Source organism: Protopterus annectens, chromosome 7.part0 (genome assembly GCF_019279795.1).
Source record: "Protopterus annectens isolate FY-2018-M chromosome 7.part0, PAN1.0, whole genome shotgun sequence".
NCBI classification, from domain to species: Eukaryota; Metazoa; Chordata; order Ceratodontiformes; family Protopteridae; genus Protopterus; species Protopterus annectens.
In genome coordinates this window covers 153,660,757-153,687,994 of record NC_056739.1, presented here as the reverse complement: position 1 = coordinate 153,687,994, position 27,238 = coordinate 153,660,757, and the positions used below count along the sequence as shown (strand labels likewise).

The 27,238-nt window shown below is 38.6% G+C and overlaps 1 protein-coding gene across 3 annotated transcripts in view; it reads right to left on the bottom strand.

Moving 5' to 3' along the window:
* The window catches only part of CACNA1S (calcium voltage-gated channel subunit alpha1 S), a 3,469,037-nt gene that overhangs the window by 1,623,598 nt on the left and 1,818,201 nt on the right, over positions 1 to 27,238 (bottom strand). The gene's annotated exons all lie outside the window — the stretch shown is intronic.

The window sequence follows — 27,238 nt, the reverse complement described above, 5'->3', positions numbered from 1 at the left end:
TTCGGTTATGTAACCTGGACTGAAACACCAAAGGCAGAGGTGTGTCCATATTCATTAAGGATATCCACACCTCCAGGCTAGTTGCTCAGCATAATGCATCCAAGGTTATACAAGTGCAACTAACTCAGGGCAAAACTGCAATCCAAATTGTAGCTTGCTACAGATCCCCCACCATGCCCCAGGATTCCCACTCCTCTTTTCTTGAGGTACTGGAAAATATTAGGGTTTAACCAAACGCCCTAATAATGGGCGACTTCAACTACCCCACCATTAACTGGGAAAACTACTCGTGTACCAACTCCTTAGCTCAACGCTTTCTGGAATTCATAAACTCCAATGCCCTACAACAACTTATCCACACCCCCACCAGGGGCAACAATATCTTAGACCTAGTCATTACCAACATGAGTGAACGGTGTTCCACACCTGAAGTCAACTCCTCGTTGGTCCGATCTGACCATAAGCATATCACCCTTGATATCCATATCTCGCAACAACCCCCCCATTAAGGAAACCACAGTAAAAATTTCTCCAAAGCCAACTTCATGCTTCTTAAGACAGAAGTGGTGAACTTTATAACTGCTGAATCCTACACAAATGCACTCTATAAGCACTTACACGAGTGCATGGATCATGCTATCCCAAACAGAACCAAGACGCTATCCTCCAAAAAAGGAAGACAATCTGGTGGTCCCCTGCCATAAACAAACTGTACAACAGAAGGAAGAAACTGTTGCAAAAGAGAGTAAAATCCCATGAGTGGAGGAGCTCCCTGGTCAGCCTCAGTAAGAAGCTGAGATCCCTTATAAGATCTTCCAAAACTAGCTACGAAAACAAAATCACCACTAAATCCAAGGACAACAACAAAGCATTCTATAGACAACGCATTCTATAGCTATGTCAAGAATCTAGATGGCAACACCCAGATCTGCTCTGTGTTACAGCACAAAGGCACAAAAATTACAGAACCAACTGATATTGCCAACATCCTGGCAGATCAGTTTAGTGCTAACTTTACCCCCCTCTCACCCCCTAAAGGGCCAATATCTATACAGGAAGAATGCAGAGTCCCTGTAATCACAACTACGCAGGTAAAAGCTGCACTCTCTAAAGCCAAAAACACAGCGTCCATGGGACCAGACAAGCTGCGTTTTACATGAACTTCAGAACGAACTGGCTCCCCACTTAAGCAACATGTTCAACAATAGCCTCACATCAGGCTTTGTGCCCACTGAATGGCGCACAGCAACAGTTAACACACTCCACAAAGGGGGAGCCACCACTGATCCTGGGAACTATCGACCTATTAGCCTGACGAGCCTGGTCTGCAAGGCCATGGAACGTATCATCATGGAACTCATAAACAAAGACATTGGTAACCTCCAAACTCTGGATCCCACCCAGTTCGGGTTTGTGAAAGGCAGATAATGCCTCCTGAACCTGATCAAATTCATTGAGGCAGTCACCAAAGCCATGGATGATGGTAAGGTGGTTCACACAGCCTATCTTGACCTCGCCAAGGCTTTTGACACCATCCCCCATTCTGGAATTATAGCTAAACTCACTAAACTAGGTAAAAATCCCTAAGTCACAAGATGGGTTGCCAAATGGCTCAATGACAGAACCCACACTGTAAAATTTGCAGACTCCAAATCTGACCTCAAGGCAGTGACAAGTGGAGTGCCACAGGGTTCCGTCCTGGGACCTCTCCTGTTTGGTATCTACTTTTCTGAAGTACAGGCTAACACAGAAGGCCTCTGGCTGACGAAGTTCGCAGATGACTACAAACTAGGAGTCATAGTCAAGTCCCCAAATGATGTGGACATCCTACAGAAGGGCCTCACTGAGACAGATGCCTGGTGTCAGAGTCATGGCCTCAAGCTCAATGCCAAAAGGTGCAGTGTCATCCCCTTTGGTAAAAACTCTGTACCCATGAACTACCACATAGGCAGCAATCTGCTTAACACTGAAAGCGTGATAACAGACCTTGGGACCCAGGTGGACAGTAGTCTCTCCTTTGATAGTCACATCACCACAGTAGTCAGGAAGTCCTTCTACGTGGCACACCTCATCATAAAAGGGTTCTCATCCAGGAAAAAAGAGGTCATTGCTCCACTCTACTCATCACTCATTAGACCCATTATAGAGTACAATGCCCCTTTTGGAATGTACCGCACAAGACATCTGCAGAAGCTGGAAAGGCCACAGAAGTACCTCACAAAGAGGATTCCTGGCCTCAAACAAATGCCCTACACTGACCGTCTCAAAAAACTCCAGCTTTACTCCGTAGCATATCGCCTACTCAGAGGTGATCTCTGCCTAACACATAAAGCTATGTCAAATCCAGACCATTTCTGTCTCTCTGCTGGACAGTGGCACAGGAAAATAACTTTCTTGGGTGGCGTAAGCTATGGTACCTTGCTGGCTAGGTTTCCATAGGCCCTTGAGCCGATAGCCTAGTACCTTCCTATGAACCTATTAACCTATGCAGCTAATCATTATCACCATTTTTATGCATTACCCCAACATATTATTATAGGGGTCTGTACTTTGTAAACTGGAGTGATCCAGTGTTGAACTATCATATCTCAGACACAAGTGTGCACCACAAAGCAGCTTATATTAGGAACAGCAGGCCCTGCGTCTCCTTCCACTTTCCAAGATGTTGATTTAAATATACACATCAGCAAGCATCACTCACTTAGTTCCTTTACTATGTATGTATACGTATATGTATGTGTGTATGTATTTGTATATATAAATATAAATATATATATATTTATCAGTATATATGGGTCTACTTTAGAAGACTGAGAAAACAAAAGACTGAATCGAAAATACTGAAAACATTTTTAATGCAGGAGGAAAGCTCCCCTGCAACCATCATGTCGGGGGGCTATGCCCCCACACCCCTGCTAATTATATATACCAACTACAAGACTGGACAACAGTGGAGAAGGGGAAAATTCTATCATTCCGTATTTTGAGTTTTCAGTATTTTGAGATTCAGTCTTGTTTTTTCAGTCTTCTGAAGTAGACCCATATATATATATATATATATATATATATATATATATATATATACATATATATTTAAATATATATATATATATATATATATATATATATATGTGTGTGTGTGTGTGTGTGTGGGAGCCCTTCATTTGTTCAAACTTTCAAATGTTCGAAACTCATATGGCCGACACCATATGAGCGAACGTTTGAAAGGCCGAGAAATGATAGCGGAGATCCCGCTACAGTGCGGGACTGGGAGATTCCCCTTTCCTGCACTGTAGTGCGATAACAGAGTGAGAATATTTAAGTAGCAGGGGGTGCAGGGGGGGCTTGCTCCCCTGCATAACACAGTTTTACTGTGTTTACAGGTAGGTAAATGGTGCTATTTAGGATGTCGGTCTTTCGGAATGTCGATCATATGGTGTCAGCCATATGAAAGTCGGCATTCTGAACGGCCGACATTCTGAAGTAGACCCATATATATATATATATATATATATATATATATGAATGAAAATGTCCAAAGCTGGAAGGAACACCACCAAATAGCTGTTTCAAAGAACAGGATACCAAATACTCCTTCAGAAGTTTAAAAACAGAAAAGTTTAAATGCAATAATGTGAGCGCTTTCGCGGACCACACATCCGCTTCTTCAGGCATAATGAAACAAAGGAATGCTTCTACATTTGTAGTAATAGTTGACCAATCAAACAAAAAAACTAATTAATTAATTAGCTAATTAAAACAAATTCAAAATGAATGACATATTCTTAAAGCAACTCCATCATCTTAAAACACTTCATAAACAATAATACAAAATGTGTATGCTGATATATATAAAATCAACAAAATAAATATTATACATAATAAAATATGAATATAAATACAATTATGTAACACCAATAATGTACTGAATAAATGATGTGTAGGAATACACAAAAAACAATGTTATTAATGTTAAATAACTATTACACGATGTAGCTATCTTAAAGTTCTAGCCTTCAAATAAGGTTAAAGAGAGACAGTGTCATTCAGGCCTCTGCCGCGGTTTATCCATTTAAAATCCACCTGCAGCATGTCTTTGGGATGTGGGAGAGCACCCGGAGAAACCCACGCGCAACCGCACCCCAGCCAAGGATCGAACCAGAGAACCTCTTGCTGTGAGGCGGCAATGCTAACCACTGCACCACCGTGGCCGCCATCCATTTAACCTCTGCTAATTCTGTTAAATTTATAATATCACCCATTCGTATATTTACTTGTTGTATATGCAGCACTTGAAATTGGAACACATGCTCAATGCCTTCCTGCATGGTGTGTTTGGCCAATGCACTGTAGTCTTGCCTCCTATTGAGGCAATATGCATGGTCTCTAATACGTTCCCTAACAGTTCTGTTGGTCTTACCAACATAGAAACGAAAACATAATAAGCAGTGTGTCACGTAGACTACATTTTTAGAATTGCATGTGCTATTGTTACGTAGCTCCCATAATCGCCCTGTATCTGGGTGTTTAAAAAAGCGTGACTCATCAATGTATTGGCATTGCATGCAACAGCCACATTTTCTAGTGCCACCAAAATTACTGGGTGTTATGTTGTCTACATCAGTTACAAAATTATGATAGCAAAGCTGTTGTTTCAATGTTCTCATATTACTATAAGTAAAATTGGGAACTGGCCCAACAATGTCTCTCACTCTCTCATCAACCATCAAAATATTCCAATTGGAAGTAATAGCATGCTTCACTCTATCTAAATTATTACTATAAGGAAGAATAATAGATTCTCTCCTCTGCTGCTGACCAGAAGGCACTGCAGCATCATTAGTGTTCCTGTCCGAATAATAGGGTCTCTCCCTAGTTCTCCTCAGAACATCCACTTGTGAATAAACTCTGGATATCTCCTGGTGACTATATCCCCTCTTCTTCAATCCCAATTCAAGGTTACAGAGTTCGTTCTTTAAAGAGGTTTCCTCACATGATAATTGGGATAACCTCATAGTCTGCCCCTTAATAATGTTGTTAAAAACCATGGGACTATGCATACTCGTTCTATATAAGTATGCTGGTTTATAGCATGGTTTGCGATAAACTTTAGTTTTATAACAATTGGATTCACAATATATCGTCACATCCAGAAAATTTATACTCCTGCTGGAAAAATCTACAGTAAACTTTAAAAATGAATCCATGTTATTCAATTCATTGACGAAGGAAATGAGCATATTGTGTGTACCCTTCCAGAGAAAGAAGAGATCATCTACAAATCTTCTGTAAAAAAGTATATTCGAATTATTCAGTATGTATTCTGTTTCCCAGGCAGCCATGACTAAATTGGCATAGCTGTTGGCACAGCTAGTGCCCATGGCTACCCCCTTATGTTGTTTATAACATTTGTTCTGAAAAACAAAAATATTTGATTCCAACACTAACTCTAATAGTAAATTAAGAAAATCTACTTGCCATTGTCAATCACATCACATCCAGAAAGTAACTTTTTCAATAAAGCTAAACCTTCTGTATTAGGAATACAGGTTAAACGTGATGTTGCATCCATAGTTACAAGCAATATCCATCTATGGTGTCAAGATTAGATACAAATGTGTACAAATCAGTTAAAAAATGTTCTGTATCTCTTACAATACAAGGAAAAGCCAATAACACTTTCTTCAGTTCTGAATCCAAGTATATAGAAAGCGGTTCAGTCAACCATCCTGAACCTGACACTATTGGTCTAAAAGCAGGTTTGACCGGATTTTTGTGTATTTTGGGTAGCCCGTGAAGGCTAGGTATAATAGGATGTTGCACAATGAAATAATTAAACAAATCATCACTTATAATATTCATAAGTTTGAATTCAAGCAAACTATTATGAATGTTAAAACAACGACCAGAAAACACCAGTGAGTAACAGCTCTACTTTCATAAAATTTAATGAACAGTCCAACTTCTCTAGCGCCTCGGCCACAGCCTTTACAGAGTAAAAAATATAAAATAGACACTAAGCAGTATATATAGTAAATCTATCAATTAATACAATTGAATAATTAATCAATTATATAAAATTCAAACATTTACAGCTATAACAATCAAATAAAACTTTGCCAGTTACACTCCTTATTAAGTCCATATGGACACAAAGTATTATACTTCATAATAAGAACTGATTCTTTTTGTCTTAATACATCTTTTTGAAGTCCAACATTGTTAAAATGTAATGGTACATGTTCCAATATAGAAACTTTCATACAATCCATGTTACCACAATGTTCATTATTAAAATGTTCTGAGATAGGACTACTCATTTTTTTATTCCTTACATCTCTAACATGTTGTTTTATTCTACTAGATAAAGCTCTCTTTGTTTCACCAATATAATATTTTTTGCAAGAGCAAAAAATAACATAAATAACTCCCATACTAGAACATGAATATCTAGCTCTATTAGTAAATTTCTTTCCATTAATTTCTTTTATCTCAGTATTTATATATTTACAAATAGAACAATTATTGCAAGGAAAAGTTCCTATCTCATTAATATTGGTTAATATAATGTGTACTATATATATATATATGTAATATGTACTATACTAATATAAACTACTCCGATGTGTCGGGTAGTGCTGGTATTGGTATTATGAAGAAATGGGAAGATTCCCATAAGAGAAGTTCACTCAATCAATTTGCCATGGTGGGTCAGAAGTCTGAAATCTCTGAAAACCCTGATGTACAAGAATTATGCTCTAAACTTGAGAAATTAATATTTAAAGAAACATCTGTCTTTTATAACATCGGAAGTTTACAAAGATATTGTGAATTGGAAATAACTCCACGTGGACTTAGATCCATTAAAAATCCATCTTCTCCTTTTGATTTAACTGATGAGATGGAAATAAAATTTCAAGAACGATGGATTGCAGCAGCCCATCGCTGCAGTTTAGAATGGGTCTCAATTTTGGTTGAACGAGACAATATTAAAAGAGACAAACTTGTTACTGAAATTAAATTAACATGTGAACAATTGGTTAATATGACATCTAATTCTACATTGGAAAACCTTTTGGTTAACATTAACACCAAATTAACCAATTATGAAAAAGAGCTGGTAGATAGAAATATAAATTAAATAGAGACATTCACGATTACGACCACAAGAGGGCGTTTGTATTCTCCACTAATCAGAAAACCAGAAGAAAGAATGTTACCTTTCAGAAAGGAAATCCGGTTTCGGAACAGTATAAAAACAAGAGCCTATTTTCAGGTGAAAGCGGGGCATCATCGTTCGACGAAGATGAGAGGGATACAGAGGATTTCCCCAATTTACCTAGGGCTGCCAATTCGGAAACTTTTCGGAGGACATATACAGAACAACATGGACAATATACTAATTCCAGGAAGAGAGGCTGGCAGAATTCGGAACGCCAAAGAGACTCGGGCGATGGACGCTTTAAGAAAGGTAGATGGACATGATTTTTTCATAGAGACTTCTACTACTGAATATGTAGTTAATTTGTCTAATTATAATTTTGATGAAGTAGAATTATCAGTCCTTAATAAAGGACTTGAATTTATTCCAACTTGTATACCTCGTAAACATGAATTAAAAATTGAATTGTTTAACTTGTATCGTAAAATGAATTTAAAGGAATTTTTCTTTAGAAAGAATAATGAGACATTTAATGAATGTGGTAACATCAATAATGAACTATTTAAAGTTAGTGACGTTGACAGTGATGATTCTTATTACTCGTGTATTTCCGATAATGAGGGTGATAACAATGCATACAGCTGGTTAGATACCAGTAGTTTAAAAAGTAATAGTTCTTTTGTGCCTCCATGTAAAAATGTGAACATTCAAAAATTTGATAATTTACTTAATATTCTATTAGAAAAAGAACTTGAAGTCTTTCTTAGTAAAAAGCAATGTTTTAATTTGACTAAAGACCAATGGAACAAATTACAGTTGTTAAGTAGAAATAAAGACATCATTTTTAAACCTTCTGATAAAGGGGGTAAACTAGTTGTGCTTAATTCATGTGATTATTATGACATGTGCATGACCCATCTTAACAATAAGGAAGTTTATTTGAAGGTGGATGTTTCTTGTCTGATAAAAGCGGAACAAGAATTTAAAACCTTATTAAATAAGGGCATTAAATTACATTACTTCACTCGACTAGATGTAGATCGAAAAATTATTGTTAAAAACAGCAAGATAGCAAAGTTTTTTTGCTTACCCAAGGTACATAAGAATTTGGAACGACCAAAAGGTCGCCCAATTGTTTCTGCTTATGGATTTTTCACATATAATTTATGCAGTTTATTACATGAACATTTGTTAAAAGAGGTTATTAGATTGCCTTCATACATTAAAGATTCTTATGATTTTCATTATAAAATATGGGACATTTGTTGGTTAGATGGCATGTATTTCATCACCACAGATGTGGTAAGTCTTTATACCAACATAGCCCATAGGTTTGGTTTAGAAGCAATATTATTTTTTATGGGTGATAATCCAAGAACACATTACATATTAAAACTTATTGAATTTTGTTTAACTCACAATATTTTTGAATTTAATGGTGTTTTGTACCAACAATTGATGGGAACAGCAATGGGGGCTGCTTTTGCCCCTCCCTATGCAAACTTATTTATGGGTTTTTTTGAAAATAGATATGTATATAGACATCAATTTTTTGCAAAACATGTAATTGGTTATTATAGATTTATAGATGATTTATTTTTTTATTTGTTATGGAGGTTATGATTTATCTACTCAAATTATTAATGAATTAAATAATATTATACCATGATCCCCAAAGCATTAAACCTGATTGGCCAGCGTGCCCGTTGTAAATCGAATAATAACTTAGGCATTAAATTTGATGACACACAAATAGGGGTGAAAATTAATTTCTTAGATATTGCCCTAACTGGAGTGAATGGTAGAAAAATACAAACTAATATACATAAAAAATTTGATCAAATGAATTGGAAAATGTGTGGTAGTAGTTGTCATCCTACCCACACTTTAAAAGCTATTCCATATGGTGAATTTGTCAGAATTAAAAGACTTAGTAGTGATGATAAATTAGCTTTTAAAGAAGCCTCAAGAGCGGCTGCTATGTTTATTGACAGAGGGCACAATGAGTCCAGTGTTATGGATAGCCTTAATGAAGTATTTAATAAAAAGACCAAAATGAAAAAATTATATAATAAATATGGACCCATTAGTTATAATAATAATGAACTGGATAAAGAGAAATTATTTTTTGTAACTAAATATACTAATTTCTCTCATATTATTAATGGCATAATAAGAAAATATTGGGATTTTGTAAAAAAGGAAATTAGTTCACTTAAAAATGTGGAATTGGTTATATCATATAAAAGAGGCAAAAATATTCAAGATTTTTTAGTACATAGCGTTTACAAAGAACAGAAAAAAATTATATTAACCAATATTAATGAGATAGGAACTTTTCCTTGCAATAATTGTTCTATTTGTAAATATATAAATACTGAGATAAAAGAAATTAATGGAAAGAAATTTACTAATAGAGCTAGATATTCATGTTCTAGTATGGGAGTTATTTATGTTATTTTTTGCTCTTGCAAAAAATATTATATTGGTGAAACAAAGAGAGCTTTATCTAGTAGAATAAAACAACATGTTAGAGATGTAAGGAATAAAAAAATGAGTAGTCCTATCTCAGAACATTTTAATAATGAACATTGTGGTAACATGGATTGTATGAAAGTTTCTATATTGGAACATGTACCATTACATTTTAACAATGTTGGACTTCAAAAAGATGCATTAAGACAAAAAGAATCAGTTCTTATTATGAAGTATAATACTTTGTGTCCATAAGGAGTGTAACTGGCAAAGTTTTATTTGATTGTTATAGCTTTAAATGTTTGAATTTTATATAATTGATTAATTATTCAATTGTATTAATTGATAGATTTACTATATATACTGCTTAGTGTCTATTTTATATTTTTTACTCTGTAAAGGCTGTGGCCGAGGCGCTAGAGAAGTTGGACTGTTCATTAAATTTTATGAAAGTAGAGCTGTTACTCACTGGTGTTTTCTGGTCCTTGTTTTATTTTATGATTCTATAATATTTTTGGTGTCTATTATGAATGTTAGTTTGTATTTCAGAAACAATACTATATGGTACTAATTCATAAGCTTCATCCGCTAACATTTTTAACATTGTATCAAAGTAATACTCAGAATCTAACAAAACTACCGGTCCGCCCTTATCTGCAGGGCGTATGACAATATTGCCATTATCCTTCAATTTATTTAATGCCTCTAACTCATTCCTGGTTAAATTATTATTTTTGATGTTAATTGAAAAATAAATATCATTATAAAGAGCATTCTCAACAGCTTTGATAAAAGTCTCAACACTTGGTGAGAGATGCGGTGTATATTGACTCCTTTACATTTAAAACAATTGATATGATCTGTGGGTTCATTGCCAAATAACAATTTCAAAGCTATGCTACGTGAAAACAGCCTAACAGACATGATAGCTTCACTAATGTCCATGTTGGACATTGGTATAAAGTTCATACCTTTATTAAGAAGCTCAAGTTCATCCTGAGTCAAATCATACATGGAAATATTCCATACTAGGCTTCTTGATTCCAGAGTCTCTTCAATGTCCGTTGTTGTTGGCCAGGTGGTTCTTTCCTTTAAGCTCCCCTTACCATTTCTGACTCGACAGACTTCCTTCTGCCCACTCTTATAGGCAGGGGAGCAACTGGAAAATTTGCAGACTCAGCTTTCTCTAGCTGCATTTTCCGTCTAATGATGCCAGAGAATGTCTGTGAATTGTTCATGTCGTCAGACATATTCATACTAATAGCTGATGCAGAATCAGACAATTGTTCATGAGGTGTAGTATAAACAGAACGGACTGGATCAGGAGATGTAATGTCATTGACTATTCCGTTGATCTGCACAGATTCACCATTCAAATTTGCCACTTCCTTCTGCTCCGTCTCTTCAGACCGGGAACGCCCAAGTATTTCCTGTTCAGAAGATACTATTTGTGGCAATTCAGAATTAACTGTGTTGGTTGATATTCTGTCTCTATTGGCTAGATTTTCTTGCCTACGAGTCACTGGCAAATTGTTACTGGCCCCATTGGCAGTTCTTGGCCAAATAAAGACATTTTGTTTGGCGAAATCATCAACGTCTCTATTAAGTTTTCTTTTTTTATGCTCGAGGAGGTTGGTCTCATATCGTGATACTTTGTCAATCAATTCATGTAAGTAAAGCTCACTACAATCACCACCAAGTAACTCAGTTAATTTAACTTGTTGCTCTTCAATAGATTTTCTCAAATCAAATTCAGTTGGGTGAAAAAAGTCTAATAATAGCCTCAAATAGGCTTTACTTGCATTTAGATTGATTTGTTGCCACTGCAACAAACATTCCGGATAGCTGTTACCATACGTGGGCATATTAAGAATTCTTAGCCCACGTGGAACCACACTGCAGCTCAAACAAGCTTCTAGATGATAGCATTGACATTGTAGACACTTAAATCTGTAGATGTTATTTTCTATATCTTTTTTTAGACTTCTCACTGTTTGCTCACTAGCGGCATTGACATTTACTACATTGTTACTCATTCAGAAATTCAAAGACATGAGCGGATTAACTGATTCTGTTAACAGAGTTCTTAATCGACCATTGGAACTTGTATCCATTAAAACATGAGCCGCACCATTCATATTTCCTTTGTCAGTTCCTTGCATCACAAACCACAAGAAAACACAATAAAGAATAATACCCAATCCACACATTGTTTTTTGTGTATTCCTACCCATCATTTATTCAGTACATTATTGATGTTACATAATTGTATTTATATTCATATTTTATTATGTATAATATTTATTTTGTTGATTTTATATATATATCAACATACACATTTTGTATTATTTTTTATGAAGTGTTTTAAGATGATGGAGTTGCTTTAAGAATATGTCATTCATTTTGAATTTGTTTTAATTAGCTAATTAATTAATTAATTAGTTTTTTTGTTTGATTGGTCAACTATTACTACAAATGTAGAAGCATTCTTTTGTTTCAGTATGTCTGAAGAAGCGGATGTGTGGCCCGCGAAAGCGCTCACATTATTGCATTAAACTTTTCTGGTTTTAAACTTCTGAAGGAGTATTTGGTATCCTGTTCTTTGAAACAGCTATCTGGTAGTGTTCCTTCCAGCTTTGGACATTTTCATTCATTTATCGTGTGGATTGGATATATATATATATATATATATATATATATATATATATATATATATATATATATATATATATATATATTTAATCTAAACAGCATAATTATGTAATTATGACAACAAAAATATTTAAACTCAAAAATATCTTAAATCAGAAATTGCAGAGGACCAGTTAGGATTTGTATAAGGTTGGCAAACCTTTGGCAATACAATAAAGATGCATATAATACAGAATGAGGTGGAAGGAATGGGCAAACAGATGGCACTATTAGGACTTGATGCCAAGAAGACTTTTGCTCATGTACAATACAATCATTTAAGGGAAATAATGATGAGAATGTTTTTTCTGAAAAATATACTAGATTAATCAAGGAAAATTACAGAGGCTCAACAGCACAATTAAAGAGGATTGCTAGATTAATGGAGGAAATACCAATAAAAAGAGGAACTCGACAAGGTTGCCCATTGTCCCCAGTATTGACTGAGGTATACCTAGAATCACTAGGTCAAAAATAAGAAGTCAGAAATACAGGAATGATAATTACATGGGGCATGTTTGATGATGATATGATAATATATATCTCCATTACAGAGTGTGACATCAAAAAGGCATACACCATAGTGAGGGAATTTGAGGAAAGGTCACGATATAGGATAAATTAAAAAAAAAAGCAATAACAATCGGTTTATACTTTACACTAGTGCAATAACTTCTGTACTGACTGAGAAACATAAAACTTAAATATTTTGAATTTAGATAACACAGACAGAGAAGGAGACAGCAAGGCATCCATGGAACCAAATATTGGAAAAATCAAGAATATGATAAAAAAATGGAACGTAATAGTTAATTACCTAGACCAAATAATTCAGGCCAAGAAAATGTTTACATTACCCCAAACTACATAGTTTATATGTGTATATATATATATATATATATATATATATATATATATATATATATATATATATATATATATCCCAAGCATTAGTGTATTACCCAGGGAATATGTTCTGGGAAAGCCTTAGAAAGCTTATAATGAATTACATATGCAATGGTAGACACCCAAAGGTTCAATGACAAAAAAAATTATTCCACTTACAAAAGGAGGATTTTTGGTCCCAAACCTGAAAGAGTACTAAAAAATCTGAATTAAAACATTATGGTTAAAACAAAACTCCCAAAATAGAGTGAAATGGATGCAAGTACTAAAGTAACAGCCAGATGGAAATTTTGAAGTTGGAGAGCTGGGAATATGGAAGCGGGTTTTAGAGGAAGAGCAAGACAGAATTTTTCAAAAGTTACTGGGGAACAATGACAGACATTGTCAGAAAAAGAAAGAATAGACAGAAATGTAGGGATGTGTACAACTCCCTTTATAAAAAAAATATAGAGGGAATAAAAGAAGTGGCACAAAGGAAACAAAAATATACATTTGGGAGAATATTCAGGAAGATGAAGAAATGATAAGCTAGGACAGACTAAACTAAAAATACCACATAAGGGGATGTTGAAATTCAGGGGGGAATGAAACATTTATAGCAAACACAAACAAGAACTAGATAAGGAGAATATTGCAAAACCAGATTTCATATCATAAAAAAGTAATAAAAGTTCAAACAGAGCAGGCAATGAATAAAAAGCTAATAAGTGCAAATTACAAAGCTCTAATTCAGGACAGATATGCAAATAAATGGAGACAGCCCTAAATATAGCAGGAATTCTCATACAGAGAATTATCACATGCAGGGAAATCCGCAGAGTAACAAAAACAGCAAAATATTAAAATACATTCTTCACCACTACTGTCTAAGTTACTTGTGTGCCACTCCCTCAATAATTCTAAGAGGGTAGTGCCACAGAGAAGATATAGGAATGTGACAGACAAGTATCCTGGAACATCAAAGTATGAATTATGTGGGCAATGTACTTATATTTCTACTTGTGTTAGTTTAACATTAGACAATGTTACGGCTTCTACAGTATATTTTTGCCAAGGCAATTGTGGTACTAGTGGGGTTGTTTACTTGGGTAAATATCTCACTTGCCACTGTTTTATACCAGGAAGACAGACAGATCTCTTTGTAACATGATATACGAGCATATTTATGATATTCACAGTTTCATAGTATAGTACTAGGCTATCTGCCCTGGGGCATTTGTAAGCCTAGCCATAGTGATGTGGCTTTTGCCACCCCATGAAATGGTACAAAAAATGTACAGAATAAATTTAGAATACTGTGCCTCTGTCTAGTAGTGACACAATGAAGGTCCCCTTATATAATAGAATAAGTTTACTGTGCCCCTGTCTAGCAGTGACACAGGTGTGACCCCTGGGGTAAACTTACGATCTCCCATCCACTCATCAAGATTTCTCTTGAAGAGAGTCAGTGAGGGGCTCTGCCTAATACGAACTGGGATCTTGTTCCAAAGCATGGGAAGCCTCTGGGTTATGAATCTATCCCTCCAGCATGTCCTATTCATACTTGTGCCGAGGTTTAAGTCTTTAGCTCTCGTGGTCCTGATGGATTTGGATTTTTGAGGTGGAGCATGTCCATCAGATCCTGATTGGACATGGCCTTGTACGTCAGGCAGAGATCACCTCTGAGCAGGCGGTATGCTACTGAATAGAGCTGAAGTTTCTTTAGTCTGGCAGAATAAGACATATGTTGGAGACCCTTGATCCTCCTGGTGAGGTACTTTTGTGGTCTCTCCAGGTGTTGCAAATGCCGGGTGAGGTACATACCAAATGGGGCATTGTACTCAATCATGGGTCTGATGAGGGAGGAATATAGGGGTACAATGACATCCTTGGATCTGGATGTGAATCCCTTCATGATGAGGTGTGCAAGGTAGAATGTTTTTCTAACCACTTTGGCAACGTGGGTGTCAAATGAGAGGTCACTGTCGACTTGGGTCCCTAGGTCTCTGATTACTTTTTCCGTACTCAGTGGGTTGCTGTCTATGTGATAATTTGTGGGTACTTTGTTTTTCCCAAAGGGGATGACTATACATTTTTTGGCATTTAGTTTAAGGCCGTGACTCCGGCACCAGTTGTCCATTTCTGTGAGGCCTTTTTGTAGGATGTGTGTGTCTGCTGGCGTATCGACTATGGCACCTAGTTTGCAGTCATCTGCGGACTTTGTCAGCCACAGCCCTCCCAAGTTTGCTTTAACATCTGAGAAATAAATGCCGAACAAGAGGGGTCCCAGAACAGATCCCTGTGGGACACCACTTGTGACTGGCTTTGAGTCTGACATTGCTCCAGTGATTTTAACTTTATGGGTTCTGTCCTTTAGCCAGTTTGCAACCCATCTAGTGACATAAGGGTTTAATTTTAAGCTGTTGAGCTTATCTATGATGCCTGAGTGGGGTATTGTGTCGAAGGCCTTAGCCAAGTCCAGGTATGCTGTATGGACTGCTTTGCCCTCATCAATGGCTCTAGTGACTGTTTTGAAAAAGTCAACCAGGTTTAAAAGGCAGGATCTGCCCTTTACAAAGCCGAACTGGGTGGGGTCAAGTGTCTGTAGGTCCCCTATGTCTCTCTCTATGAGTTCCATAATGATTCTTTCCATAGCTTTGCAGACCAGGCTGGTTAAGCTTATGGGGCGGTAGTTTCCAGGGTCTGTTGAGGCACCCCCGTTGTGGAATGGGACCACTGTTGCTGTACGCCAGTGTTCAGGTACATATCCCGAAGTAAGGCTAAGGTTAAATAGCATTTTTATGTGTGGGTTTAGCTCCTCTTGGAGTTCACGTAACACGCAACCCGGGATACCGTCAGGTCCCATTGATGCTGTGTTTTTTGCTTTGTTTAGGGCGGTTCTCACTTGGACATCTGAGATGACATGGAGATTACATTCAGCTGGGATAAGTATTTCTTCTTTTGGGGGTGAAGGAGGGGAGAAATTTGCACTGAACCTGTCAGCCAGAGGAGGATCCACTGGCAGATATGCTGAGATGGCCTATAAAAGAACCACAATAGAGGGAAAAGATAAGTGACAAAAACTCTTTATATAAACACTTTTTGGTGTGTAAAGTATTCAAGAGACTTGAATTTGGTATTATTGAGTTGGTTAACCTCAACCCCAGGGGTAAATTTTGGGAAACACGTTTAGAATACCATGAATTGCTTTTGCAATGTAAACCGGATGCTTCTCATAGACAGGTTTATAGGTTAGTACTAGGCTAACTGCCCTTTCTGGACATTTTAAGCCTAGCCAGTTACCTCATGTGAGAATCAAACCCTGCACCTTGTGTCTGTAAGATAAACACCTTAACCATTATGCCAACCTCCTACTATTATATATAAATAATTTTACTAGTATAGTTTGCTACTATATTTACTACTATTGACCCATTTGAAAAATAAGGGCAGAAAAAATATAAAAGATTTTTGTAATTTCATTGATGTTCTTTAGGTTAATGTTCAAGGCATGGAATATACCTTCTCCCTCATTTTAGGTTCAGGAAATACAATGGGGAGATGGATAGTTTGGCTTAAGGTAAACTCTGATACCACTTTAGGCATAAAAAGGACTACTTCTAAAAGAAATCTTGTTTCTTTGGAAAATGAGAGGGATGGCCCACCATAAGAGGTTGTAACTCCAATACTCTTATTGCAGAGGTCAGACTAATCAGTAAAACTGTTTTCCTTGTTAAGAACCTCAAGTCAGCTAGGTTAATCTATTCCAGTGGAGCAAATTTTTGATTTTTTAACATAAAATTAAGATCCTAAGGAGGGGCCACTGGTTTACCTGGAGGTCTCTTGTGCAAAACTCCCTTTCACAAACATTTTGACATAAGACTGCATTGAAAGAGGAGGATCCACTGGCAGATATGCTGAAATGGCCTATAAAAGAACCACGATAGAGGGAAAAGAAATGTTATAGGAAAGCAAGATACCAATATTGTAAAACCAGAGAACAACTATCCCTAAATGGGTGCTGATTATGCTTTGGCACCAACTAGAAAACTCTTCTTGCCTTTGTTACTACCTGCTGCATGTCCTCAGTAAACAGGTACCTAAAAGGAATTAAGACCCTACCATGCAGGTAGTCAAATGAAGTTGATTGATGTCTGGGTGTACTAACACCCCTGTTTTTGCGTGAGTATATCCAATCTGGGAGGAAGCTTGTGGTTCTTGCCTCTAGTCATTTCCAAAAAAGGGAACACCTTCTGAATCTTCAAAAGTACCCTGGATATTACTGGAAAGGACAGAAAAGCAAACAGGGACATTTCTGTCCAAGGAAAAGAAATGTCATCTGTCTTCCAGGCCTTCTTACATGGAGTCTGGGAATAGAATCTTGTCAAATGAATGTTCAGACAGGAAGCAAAGAGGTCTACTTGAGGAACTCCCCACAGACAGGTCAAATCATGGAAGACTATCTGATCTAGTTTTCATTTGTGAGAGTCTGCCTGGTCCTGCTCAGCCTGTCTGACATGCATTTTCACTCTGATGGAATATAGGATGCCTGTAGAGAGAGATTGTGCTGTGAAATTATATCCCAAGCTAACATGGCTAGTCTGCAAATGGAGTATGAACTGGTTCCTGTCCTGCTTGCTGATGTACCACATGACTGTGGTATTGTCGACAACAACCTGAAGAGGTCCCAGGGACACAATATGATTCAGAGCGTTAAGTGCCTTGATCAGGGCACATATCTCTGATCTGTCTATAATTCATAATTATTCTATTCTCCTTACTAACCTCTTACATTAAAATAAATTATAAAGAATAAGTTAGATTATTCTTTTTTTGAATGTATAATTTGTTTCATGTCAGTTCAATGTCAAATGTTCTGTGCTTTGAGCTTTTTTTCTCTCCTCCCGCTGAAAATGGAATATACAGTCGGATCATCCTCCGTCAACAAAATGTAAAATAAAAATAAATAAAAATAAAATATATGTGCTTGAATCTGCCCTTGGTGTCTCATATACCCTGCACTTTTATCTCCCCTGAAACTGTTCACCAAGAAAAATCTGAGATATCTGTGTTGACTGACTGCTTTAAAACAGGGAAGGAGAAGGGGAGACCTAGATTTAAGGATATCTGTTGTCTCCACCAAATAATTTCTCTTCTGACAAACCCTATGGATTTGATAAGACATAGGGTGATGGTGCTGGGACCAAAATTACTTCAGATACCACTGTATCTTTCTCATGTGGAGTCTTGCCAATGGTATCATGAGAATCATAGACACCACGAGACTCAAATATCTGAGGTATTCCCCTGCAGTGACTGAAGTTAGAGTGGAAAACCTTGTAAACAGATATAGATAAAGATCTATTATTTTCTGTGGAAGAAAATCTCTTTGATCTGAGGTGTCTAGTTGACATCCCAGGAACACAGTCCTGTGTGAAGGAGTCAAGAAAGACTTTTGAATGTTCTCTTGGTATCACACTTTGTGTAAGAGAACTTTCACCCAACAGAGAGACAGATTCCAGATACTTTGATAAAGAATCTGCAAAGATAAGAAAGTAATGTAAATATGAAAAAAATGTTGATACCCTGTAGCCTGCAACAGGCTATAACTGGAGCTGGACATTTTCTGAAAACTCTTGGTGCACTGGATAGTCCAAGGGTAAGCCAGAAAACTGATAATGTGATCCAGACACAAAACGTTAAGAAATGTCTGAAGTCTAGATGAATATGAATGTGATGATAAAAAGAAGTTATGTACTCACCATAACATTCCGCCTGTGTTGTCCATTTTTCATTCTTCCTCAACAACTGTATCTGACTGTCATTTTTTACAGCTTGTACCCAGTAGAACTCTCAAGCTCATCCCTTACCCATAATGCTCTGTCCCTTAATATACCTCAGATCTTGTTTGCTAGCTTATAGTTTTAGATGAAAAATTAGCACATAGATAAGAGGAACCAATATCTGGAGATCAACCAAAGGAACATTGGTCCTTTATAACCTTCTTGTTCTTCCATAAGTTAATAGCTAAAAGGTAGGGGGTTGGTGGGAGGGGAGTTGAGGAAGAATAAAATGGACAACACAGATGGAACATTATAGTGAGTACATAACTTCTTTATCATTCATTCTGCAACAATTTGGGCAGACTCCCCAGCTACCTGAATTCCCAGGAGGATTCTAAGGAAGGATATCTGAGTACTGTTGAGCCAAAGGCTGCTCTTCCCCTCAAGATCAGATCCAATTTGTAATGAGTAATTAAGGTATGAGGATTAGCCCAAGTTGCAGCTGCGCAGATATCTTCCATGGAATACCTGGATAAAAATACTGATGATGTTGCCATGGACCTAGTTGAATGGGGTCTCAAAGGCTTTGGCAAAGACTAGCCAAATTTGTTACAGACAAAAGAAATGCAATCAGTCAGCCATTTGGCTAAAGTTACTTTTGCAGCGAGTTTGCTTAATTTAGATTCCGCAAAAGAAACAAACATTTGATTTGTTTTTTGGAAATTCTTTGTTCTATGTAAATAAAAATATAACTGTGAACATTCAACACATATAACGTGTTTACCTTTGTTTGTGAAATTTGGAAATAAAACTGGAAGATTAATGGACTGATTGATGTTAGATTCTGACACCACCTTAGGAAGAAAGGAAAGATGTGTTCATAGTGCTGCTCTATCTCTATGGAATATTAAATAAGGAGGCTTAGAAGACAAGGCTTGAAGTTCAGAAAGTCTTCAAGCACAGGTTATAGCAACCAAGAAGATAGCTTTCCAGGTTCAAAACTATAGTTCACATTTTGCTGCTGGTTCAAAGACAGATCGAGTCAAAGCTTGTAACACTAAATTTAAATCCCACAGTGGAGTTGAATCTTTAAAAGGTAGTCTCAGAAGACGTGTACCACTTATAAAGGCCTTAGAAAGTTTTGAAGAAGCTAAGGTGTAATTGTAAATTCCTATATGAAAATTTGAAATGGCAGCTAGTTGTACTTTAACAATTGATAAATTAGCCCTTTCATTAAAGACTGAAGTCAGGAATTCAAGAACACTACCTATTTAGATTCCACAGGAACATGTGCATTTAATTGAAGGTCTTGATACACACCCAATAACTATTTCAGATAATCTGCCAATAATAACTAAAATAAAAACACAAGGTAATGAAAGAAAAATGAGACACTGGCGCTTTCCCACGTATTTGTTAAAGAAGATAGAAATTTCTTCTGAAAATATAGCTAGGGAGTGGGATAAAATTAAAGTGGAGTTTAAAAATAGGGTGGAAATAAAAGAAAGGAACATATACATGGTTCATCTCCCAGGCCCTAGCTTGTAAATGTTTCATCTCCCAAGACCCTACTTACACTTATCAAGGGTATCAGAACTTGTCAGAGATTTGGGATGCATGGCTAGGCTTATAAAGGCCCTTGTGGTCATTAGCCTAGTAAACACCTATGAACCTATGAATCAGTCCTGCACCCAAACAACAAATATTTTCCATTTACTTCTGTAAATCTGTCTAGTGGAAGATTTATGGGAAGATAAAAGTATATGACAGACAGGGGAGGATAGTCTAGGTTGCGTGGTTATCAATGGAAGTGAAGATACCATGCAGTCAATTTTAGACCTGGAATGTTCGGGTGAATCATGTCTGTTGGGTGAGGCAGGCGGTCTGGAACTAGATCCAGAATCAATAGAAGACACATTAGATGACGCCAAAGAATGGGGAATCAAATCTGATGAGGCCAGTAAGGGGCAATGGGGATGACTTTGTTCTTCAATCGAGATTATTTAATAGGTTCATAGGTTGGTACTAGGCTATCGGCCCTAGGGCCTATGCAAGCCTAGCCATAAGAATTCCCTGGATATTTCTTCAAACAATATTTACTTCTCTGGACCCCTGTCTAGCAGGGCGACTGACATGATCCCCGGGGTGAATTTCCTATCTCCCATCCAATCATCAAGGTTCCTTTTGAAGAGGGCCAATGAGGCGCTCTGCTTGACATGTATGGGCAGTCTATTCCAGAGTATGGGGAGTCTCTGGGTCAGGAACCTATTCCTCCAGCATGTTTTGTTCATTGTGATGACAAGGTTTAGATCCCTGGAGCGTGTGGCTCTGAGGGATTGGGATTTCTTTAAGTGGAGCATGTCCAACAGCTCAGGGTTTGTCATGGCCTTGTATGTTAAGCAGAGATCGCCTCTGAGTAGACGATATGCCACAGAGTATAGCTGGAGTTTTTTTAGACGGTCAGCATATGGCATCTTCTTTAGGCCTGTGATTCTTTTTGTGAGGTATTTCTGTGGCCTTTCCAGCTGTTGCAGATGTCTTGTGAGGTACACACCAAATGGGGCATTATACTCTATAATGGGTCAAATGAGGGATGGGTACAGTGGGACAATGACCTCCTTTTTTCAGGATGAAAAGCCCTTAGTGATGAGGTGTGCCACACAGAAGGATTTCCTGACTGTTGTGGCGATGTGGTTATCGAAAGTGAGACCACTGTCCACCTGTGTCCCTAAGTCTCCCACCACACTTTTGATGTTTAGTGTCCTGCCACCTATGTGGTAATTCAGGGGTACATGTTTTTTTCCAAAGGGGATAACTATACATTTCTTGGCATTAAGCTTGAGCCCATGGCTCTGGCACCCGGCATCTGTTTCTGTAAGGCCCTTTTGTAGAATATTCACATCATCTGGGGATTCAATAATGGCTCCCAGTTTGCAGTCATCTGCAAACTTTGTTAGCCAGAGTCCCTTAGTGTTGGCCTGTACTTCAGAGAAGTAGATGCCAAACAAGAGTGGTCCCAGGACTGAACCCTGAGGTACTCCAATTGTCACTTGTCTGGAGCTGGATTTGGAGTCGGCTACTTTTACAGTCTGGGTTCTGTCAGTAAGCCAGTTGGCAACCCATCGAGTGACATAGGGATTTATGCCCAGCTTAGTAAGTTTATCTATGATTCCAGTGTAGGGGATGGTGTCGAAGGCCTTGGCAAGGTCCAGATAGGCTGTGTGGACCACCTTACCCTCATCCACAGCTCTAGAGACTGATTCGAAGAAGTCAATCAGTTTCAGGAGACAAGATTGACCCTTCAGAAACCCAAACTGGGTGGGGTCCAGTGTTTGAAGGTTGCCAATGTCTTTGTTTATAATTTCCATGATAATGCGTTCCATGCCCTTGCAGTTCAGGCTTGTTAGACTGATGGGACGGTAGTTCCCGGGATCTAAGGCGGATCCCCCCTTGTGGAGTAGGATAACTGTAGCTGTGCGCCACGCAGTGGGCACGAAGCCTGAGGTGAGGCTATGATTAAACATGACACTTAGGTGAGGTGCCAGTTCATTTTGTAGTTCATGTAGTACACAGCCTGGGATGTCATCTGGTCCCATTGGATGCTGTATTCTTAGCTTTGGAGAGTGCGGTTTCTACCTGTGTGGCCGTGATTACTGGAATTTGGCAATCTTTTGGTATTGAGATGGGCCATTTAGGGGGTGAGAGGGGGGGTGAAGTTGGCACTAAATCGATCTGCCAGGATATTGGCAATATCCTTGTGATCCTGTTGATTTCTGATAGCAACATTCTGAAGAAATCTGGGGATTAAAGAGGTTGGGTGAATGTATATAGGAGACTGCGGGGCCAATCCTGAAGGAGAGCATCTCTTGGTGAGTCTCCCGGTAGATGGATCAGGGCAAAGAACCTGTTGCACTTGTTGGTGAGGGAGATGCAAAAAGGTTGCAGCAAAGTCCGCTCCACTGGCAGAATATCTTTTCCACAACTCTCATGCTGACAGACCATTCATGGGGTAAAAAATGGACCTGGTGAACTTGTCAGCTATTATGCTGGATCACCCTGGAATGTGTGTTGCTATCAGAAATCAACAGGATGAGATTGCTCACTGCCACACACTCAAAACATCTCGACATAAGGGATAAGATCTGATTCCTCCTTCTTTGTTGATGTAGCATACCACTAACATGTTATCTGTCTGAATCACAACAGTTCCAAAACGGAGAGAGTCTTGAAAGGCCTACAGTGCTATCAGAGCTAGTCTCATTTACAGGACACTGATATGCATGTTGGCCTCTTCTGGGGACCATGTGCCTTGGCTTGTCTTTCCCAAGAAGTGCCCCTCCCACCTTATCTGGGATGTGTCTGTGCTCATTATGGCTTTGGGCTAGGGAAGAATGAAGGGACGGCCTTGTAATATCTGATCTGAATACATCCACCACAAGAGGTACGTTTTGTATGCCTAAGTTATTCTGATGGGGTGGACATAGGTTGTTGTAGAATAGACCACTGAGTTGCTAGAGTCCATTGAAGAATTCTCATATGATATCTTGCTAATGGTCCCAGAAGTATTGCAGCTAACATTGACCCCAAGGCTTCTAGAATTAATCGAGCTGATACAGAAGAATTCTGAATTATCTTTTTGACTTTAAAATCAAATAGTTTGAATTCTTCATAAATGATGGGAGGCCATTACTGATACTGTATTGAACAAGGCCCCTATGCACTCTAGTGTCTGAGATGGCTCTAGCTGAGAATTTTTGTGAATAATGGCAATCCCTAGATGAGAGCAAATTTGAAGTACACTAGTCTCGCACTTTTATCAGAAGATGCCTGGTCATAGCAGTTATGAGCCAGTCTTCCAAATATGGAAACACTCAGAATCCCTGCATTCTCAAGTGTGCTGCTAAAAGGACCATGCATTTGGTGAACACAATGGGGAATGTGGTGAGGCCATATGGCAGTGCTCTGAACTGGTAATGACTGGCTCCCAGCTGGAAGCATACATACTTTCTGGATCGTCTGTTTATTAAGCATCCTGAAGATCTGTTGAGCACAACCAGTCTTCCCTGTGCAGGAAAGGCAAAATTGACTGAACCATGACCATTTGAAACTTTGTATACTGAACTGATTTGTTCACATTGCTGATATCCAAAATTGGTCTCCAGTCTTCTGGTTTCTTTGGCACTAAAAAGAATCTTGAGTAAATTCTGGATTCTTTCTGGTGGGGGGGTATCTTGGATGACTCTTTTTTTCTAGCAGAGTTTTTATTTCTAAAGCTGCTGCTTTCCTCTGACAAGGTGGAACATCCGGAATTTTGTTTATTGTTAAGGGAGCGGGTAGAGAAATGGGAATTATATAACCTCTGAAAATAATCCTCTGCACCCATGTATCTTTTGTAATCCCTAGCCAGGCATTCTGGTGCAGGCATAGATGACCCACCTTTACAGGTGGACAATCAGGCCTCCTTTTTTTTGGAGCACTGATGGGGTCTGTCAGAAAAAGAATCTCTGGACCCTGGTTCTGCGGGCCTCTTCTGCTGTGCAGGTGGCATCTTCTGTTTGAGTTCCCCCCTTGCCCCTGTGGAACTATCTCCACATGGATCTTGGAAAGGACCCTGGGACTTTCTGAACCATGACTTTTGACCTCTTTGTTGATTCCTACATAAGGTTCTTTGAGGGGGTCAAAAAATGTACACCCACTGCAGAGAGGGTCTTTCCATCTTGCTAACACCCACAGAGTGTTTCTTTTACCTTAGGGCCAAACAACAAACTGACATCAAAAGGTGAATTGACAAACAAGGACTTGAAGGGCTGTGCAAAATCACACAAGTGCCTCCAGGTGTGCTTCCTAATGGAAATGCCTGAACCCGCCATCCTTGAGGTACATTCAATTACATGTGAAATGAGCCTCATGAATGAATTCATGATTGACTGTAGGGTAGCCAACTGTGAGGCAATAGAGCTCTGTGCCTCAGAAGTACTTCTCCTAGAGATGGATTTGGAGAGTTCCTTAATTAAATCTCCTCTAATCTGGTGAAATGTGCCAAATAATTCAACAACTTAAGTCCAAAGATCACTGAAGCATACACATGCTTCCCAATTCTGTCCAATGCCCTGGACTCCCTTGTTAGGGGGGATGGACAGATGAACTCTGTTCTGCAAGTTCTTTCTTTGTGGCTACCGTCACGACCATGACATCTACAGGTACTCCGTTCCTCCAAAACTCTCCTGCTTTTAGTGGTGCCAGTATCCTGTCTTGTCTTTGGGGATTGGCTCAACAGCACTGGGTTCCTTTTATGCCTGCCTAGAGATCAAATCAATGAACTTGTCAGTGGGCGGAGTCACCCAGGAGGTAGATGGCCCAGACCCAAAGGCTTCCAGGAATACTGATTCCTTTTGGGAAGGGTTATCGGTGGACTAACCATTCCTTTGTTTGAGGAACTCTAGAATGTCTCTAAAGGACCCCTCCCCCTCATCAAAATCAGTATCTTCAGTGACCGACTCTTGAGGAGAGTCTAAGTGCCTCTTCTTGCACTTTCTGTTCCCAGGGACTTCTTCGGTAGGATGTTCCAGAGAAGTATTGGAAGAAATAAAAATACCCTGCTGGGTAGCCTGGAGACTTTGGGCTGACTGTGCTTGTGCAGCAGAATAAAGAGGCTCAAGGCACAGAGACATACGGGATCCAGAAGGGAGATCCAAGGATGGTGGAACCATTTGTCCTCCAGAAGCAGAGAACACTTTTTCTACCACCTAAAAGGTAGGGAGCTCTGGGGAGAAGGAGGACAATGGAGCCGAGCAGAAATGCTTCTGGACCATCAGCTCCCTCTGACCCAAAGGCAGTCCATCTGAGGCAGAAGTCAGAGCTGAGCTATCCAATGGTGAGGCTCCGAGGGGCAGAGATGGCTCTGATGAATTTGGAGTCGACCCTAACACCTTGGACCCAACGAAGGTGCTTCCGCTCCGAGAGTCATCTGGCTCCAACACATTCAGAGTTGGTGCACTCAAAAGAATGTATCAGGGCTGAAGATATCATAATCTTCGGATCCAACACAGATGGTCCTGGAAGGCTTGGATCTGAGGGCTCTGAGACCATGAGTCAGATTGGAGAAGGAGCCAAGATGAGCAGTGTAGTACTTGAAAAGGCCTCCTAATCTGAAGGGGGAGGAGCTTGGAGAACTCTCATCTGAATCTTTGCCAGACAGGAACTTCCTCATCATCCTACCCATGTCAGCTTCTGTCAGGCTCCTGGAAGAATGAGAAGATGAGGCCACTGATGGGGACCTTGAAAGTCGGCATCTCTCCAAAAAAGGGGATGGGACTCTGGAAGGTACAGGAATCAAGGACGATGAATACCTTGTTCGGAGTAAGTGCTTCAGATCTGATACTTTAGGATCCAAGGAGGCAAACTGGACATCCGATGCTGACTGATCCAAAGAGTTAGACTTTTTATCTGACTTTTTAGATAGTTTTTGAGCAGGCTCCATTGTTGGATCTGAGGATGGAGGAGAAAATCCAGACAGATAAGATGGCCTTTTCCTGTGCTCTTTCTTATCCTGTTTAGGGAGTTGAGCCCTAGGTAGTGACTCCGAAAAGGTTGTAGGGAGTAGACCTTTCAGAATTAACTTATTTTTGTGATCTACAATCGTTTCACGGTTAAATGACTTTCAAATGTAACAGTCAATTTTTAAATGATCAGGGCCTAAAGAATGAATGCACAAATTGTGCGAATCAGACAAGGGGAGTTTGCGTCCACATTGTTTACATTTTTTTAAAGCCTGAAAGCTTTTGAGCCATTTTACACCATAAATCTATGTAAAGAAAAAAAAATGTTTTTTTTTTTTTTTTTTTTAATTAGAGAGAGGCTGCCAACAACTGTATTAAGAAATACACTAAATCAGTGTAGGCAGAGAGGATATAAGTATATCTATATATGCGTACATATAGTAAGAGAGTAAAGAACTGTAGAGAAACAATTAAAGAATTAATTTAACTGACTAACTTCACCAACGCTCGAGAGCTTACAGCAATTACGTCCTTATGCAAAAGCGGCAAATTAGATCTGAGGTATGTGAAGACATTGAGCATTATGGGTAAGGGAGGAGCTTGAGAGTTCTAGCGGTCACAAGCTGTAAAAAAAACACCCACGTCAGATCCCAGGATCAGATCTGAACCAGACTGTTGAGGAATGAATGAAAACTGACAACATCAGATAGATCTTGTCTCTTGTTACCAGGAAACATGAAAGA